The 4480-nt window shown below is 45.5% G+C and overlaps 1 long non-coding RNA gene across 2 annotated transcripts; it reads right to left on the bottom strand.

Annotated features, from left to right (window-relative positions):
* Positions 1 to 862: 862 nt before the first annotated feature.
* On the bottom strand, positions 863 to 4257 carry LOC123091615 (uncharacterized). 2 transcript variants are annotated; one of them, XR_006443370.1, is made up of 5 exons: positions 3286 to 4257; positions 2594 to 2652; positions 2116 to 2508; positions 1734 to 1829; positions 863 to 1327 (listed from the first exon to the last, which is right to left on the bottom strand). It is a non-coding gene; the product is annotated as an uncharacterized lncRNA (long non-coding RNA). The 2 variants fall into 2 exon arrangements; XR_006443371.1 differs by lacking the exon at positions 1734 to 1829 and having other exon boundaries at positions 3286 to 4256.
* Positions 4258 to 4480: the final 223 nt, after the last annotated feature.

The following is a 4480-nucleotide window of genomic DNA, read 5'->3' as shown; positions in this document are numbered from 1 at the left end:
TATGGAGATGAACAGGTGAGTGGCATCGCCAGCCCCTGGAGAATCACTGGCCCGTGTTGTCTGCTGACACAACTGTCCTTGGATCACTGTAGAAACTGTATTTAGGAACTGAACGTGAAGAGTTGCTCCACATGAACCAACTGATCACTTCTTCTCCACTGGATGTTCCATCGTGTATTGGTTTGCTGTGATCTGGCATGTAAGCTAAGGAGATTGAAAGAAGAAGAGCCAATTATTCAGCAACTTCTTATGCAATAAGAAGGAACTGGAAAAAAAATCAAGCGGTTGTAGACAAACTCACATGCCCGTGTATTGCAACGGAAGATAAAAATTGAACTCCCTAGCTTAATAATATAAGCATGGGCCATGATTTTTATATGGTTGATATTGTTCTCAAAGAGAAAAAAACATTTTCATGTCCCTAACCCAATAAATTGTTTTAAAACAATGCCTTAATATGAATAATACTTGAAAATGCATTGAATAAACACTAATCCAAATATTTAATTCTGTTATCAAACATGTCATCAATTGCATGTAGATTTAATCTGTAGGTAAGAACCCATGCATTGCAATGGATACATAATACATAAATTTGTTCTTACAAACCTGAAGAACAATTTACCACGTCGCCCCTTCCGTATAGCACTTGTATATGTCGAGTACAATTCCTCGCATATGCCGAGTGCCATGATTTCATATGGTTGACATTGTGCTCCGAGAGAAAAATATATTTTCATGTCCCCAACCCAATAAATTGATTTAAAAACAATGCCTTAATATGAATAATACTTGGAAATGCGTTGAATAAACACTAATCCAAATCTTTAATTCTGTGATCGAGCATGTCATAGATTGCATGTAGATTTAATATGTAGGTAAGAACCCATGCATTGCAATGGATACATAATATATAAATTTGTTCTTACAAACCTTAAGAATAATTTACCACTCAAACAGGACGACCAGAACAAAAGATTAAAGAACATTTATCATGCCCATAAAGAAAGGTGTCAACCATCCGAGCAGTATTACAATAAAAACTAACAAAGACTAACTCCAATATATGATCGTAGAATCAAAGGTCTGAATTAAGACAAAGCATTTGAAACAAAACACTGGTTAGATAATAACATAAGAGCTTGCAAGCTGAACTTTGAGTTTGAATGATATAACATCGACGTTGGATAACTAAAAGGCAGACTATGTTGAGACACTGGAGAATGATACACCATCAGTGATGTGAAGGATGCGTTGCGGCTGGGTTCGCCAGTGGAGATGAGGTGATTTTTAACACTAACGTTGGGCTCAAACAACCCCCTTCGACCTGCACGACAATCGTCATCCATGAATAAATTTCGCAACCAGGTAAAAAAAGATCACCCAAACAATAATTAAACACACAAGAGATAGAAAAACAGCCCGAAATTAAGGGATTTTTTTTTGCCAAACACAGATTCCTTAACTGGGGAATAAAAACCTCCTTACTCTACCTAGGCTAGGGAAGAACAAACACATTAAAGGCGCAAGAGTGCAGAGTCCATATTCACTCCTACCATTGTCATTAAAAATTGATACCATAGTCTAATTAGGTCAAAAGAGAGTATACTTATGTCAAAAATAATAAACATCCAGTAAAATATCAAAGGGGAAATATATCACCGGATGATTATGTCAAAAAAAAAAGAGCAAACATATCAGACAACTCTTTGCATCCAATAGCAAGATCTTACTTGATGCATGAGATTACACTGCTAGGTGCTTCCTGAATAAATAATGGCACGAGCAAAGATTTGTGTATGCCTTTGTGTCTAGCAACCAATACCACACTGCAAAAAGCAAGAGAGTATACAAATAAACAGCTGAGGTCTATTGATTCCACAAGGACCAACAATGCAAATAACCCTCTCAGCCACTATTGTTGTACATGCAGTGTACTGTACCGTTCAGGAAAAAAGAAGACACTACTTCCAAGTACATATAAACTCATTGTATTATGCACAAATCACTTACTTAAGAAGATATATACCGTGGTGCTACAGTTCAGTGCCTTGCACATGCATCTCATCAACAATTAGTTGGTCCTAAGCAGGAATTGATGACTGAGGATCTTACCGTACAGGGATAGATTGGATTGAAGCCTGAGTTTTCCCCTCTCTCTAACATCTCTCTCTGTGCACCATCGGCAGTACGCCATGGATGGCTGAGCTACGCGCCCGAGCTCTGTCCACCGCCGCCGTTGCCCGGAACCGACGCCGGCCGACTGGATCCACCCCGTTCCAGCCGGTACCGGCCGCCCTGTCTCCAGAACCTCTTGTGTCGCCGTTACATCGCCACGAACCTGCTGCTGCCTCTGTTCTTCAGTAACGAGCAGAGCAGCTCGATCGCCTCGTGTTGACCATGCCTGGGCCAGCATGCCTCCAGCTCTCCCCACCTGCAGGACGCTGCCCCGTGCCGTCTCCGTCTTCCTCTCGCCCTCGAGCTCCCACACATCTCTCCCTTCTCTGGCTACATTCAAACAAGGTAAAATGTACCTTTTGTAAGCCACTGAACATTTGTAATTAATGTGAGGCCCAGATGTGCAGTTCCTTACTTTTTCTAATGATCACATCACCTTATCACATATATACCTCCGCTGTACACCTGCGCCAACTGAAACTTGACAGTAGCAAATTTTAAAATGTTAGAGAAGTAATCCAGACCAAAAGAACATGGTGAGCAAGTGAAAGCGTCAACATTGGTTAACCAAAATTTCCTCATATGCCAAACAAATATCCACCCTGTATTTCTAACATATCACATTGGAATATTTAGATGTATCAAGAAAATCAAGTTAGTCTAGTCTAGTCTCGGCAGTCAAGCTTCTGAGCAAATGCTGCCAGGCAGCCCAGCAGTACTAATCAGATGCAATAAGGGAAATTCAGTTAACTAATTGCTGAAACGAGAAGGATAAAACAGCAAGCTGTAAAATAAACAAGCAAGCTGTTAAATAAACGAGAAGGATATGATATGTATTGATCAAATGAGAAGCAAGCAAGAACGAGTGGGATTGGGATCAGCAATAGGACCATAGACCATTGGGTGTTGGGAACAGCAACAAAAATTCAATATTCTGAACCTCACCATCCTTGAGTAAAGTTGGATCGGTATGGCTATTACACAACATGTAACAGGAGCAACACCCACATCAGCTAACTTTCACATGGCACGAATTCAAGATCAATTCCCAATTCTCTCATAGAGATGCAGCATAAATTACACAAGTAAGAATTTGACAATACTGACCTTGACATTCAGGGATGAACACTGCCACCGTCTGTGGCCGGCTGGTCGGTGTCGCGTTGCCTCGATAAGACTGCTCGTGAGTTGGGAGAGAGGCGGGGAGAAATTTTATTTGTCGTGGATGTGGTGGTGAGAACACAAAACAGCAGGGGCACACCAAGCACACGTGCACAGCAGCAGCAACCAGCAACATCCACACACGCACATTAGCAAGCAAGCATTGAGATCTGCCAAGGCCGCATGGGGCAAGATAAGCGCTACATGCTTGACCATACGTGCACGGGAGTAGGGAATATGTCGATGGCGCGGCGGCGTATCTGTCTGGTTGGCGTGGCCGCAGGTGGAGACGGCGGCCAGCGCGCGGCTCCCCAGGAAGAAGACCTTCTTCCGCCACAATGCCATCACCGCGCACGGGCGCCAGCATCCTCACGGCGGCACCCAGCCTCGACGACCCCTCTTGCTCTTCCTTCCGACATCATGGTGGTGGTGTCCGTGGAGGGCATCGGGTGCCGGGTAGCAGCAGGGGAGCGGCGGCGGGTGAGAACCCTAGCTGGGTGAGGGGAAGAAATTGGGAGGGGCGTGGCCAGGGAAGGAACGCGATGGAGGCGATCTCGTACCTCGGCTCGGCAGCGATCCCGTACCTCGGCGGCGGCGGCGGAGGCGATGGAGGGGGTCGAGGGGAGCGGCCACCATGTAGCTAGACAGCGGTGTTCCTCCTCGATTTGAAAGTACCTGAGCTCCTCCTCGATGCAGGGCACGCCCGTGCGCCGCTCCTCGTTGCCCACAATGCGGCCACGCCCTGCCTTGCCCCGGGTTCAGCGGCGGCGGTGGCAGCCCACAAGTCGAAGGCCTCGGATCTCGGTAGAGGCAGCAGATGGGAGCGGAGGGGAACCAGATGGCGGCGGAGGAGGTTGGATCGGGCGTGCGATCGGGCGGCGGCGGAGATCGATCCCAGTTTTTTTTTCACCGGTTTATTTCGATGGAGGGTAGAGCAGAGGTGGTAGGATGACGGAAAAAAAACGGTGGTGGGAGGATGACGAAAAAAACCAACGAAAATAAACCGCGCGGACTATTCATCAAGTGCTCTATTAGGAGTAGAGATTGTTGTTCGTCCTACGGACTAAAACTCTCCGGTTTATATAGACACCAGAGAGGGCTAGGGTTACACAGAGTCGGTTACAATGGGAGGAGATCTTCA

The sequence above is a fragment of the Triticum aestivum genome, chromosome 4B (genome assembly GCF_018294505.1).
Source record: "Triticum aestivum cultivar Chinese Spring chromosome 4B, IWGSC CS RefSeq v2.1, whole genome shotgun sequence".
Lineage (NCBI taxonomy): Eukaryota > Viridiplantae > Streptophyta > Magnoliopsida > Poales > Poaceae > Triticum > Triticum aestivum.
This window is presented reverse-complemented; position numbering and strand designations above follow the sequence as displayed.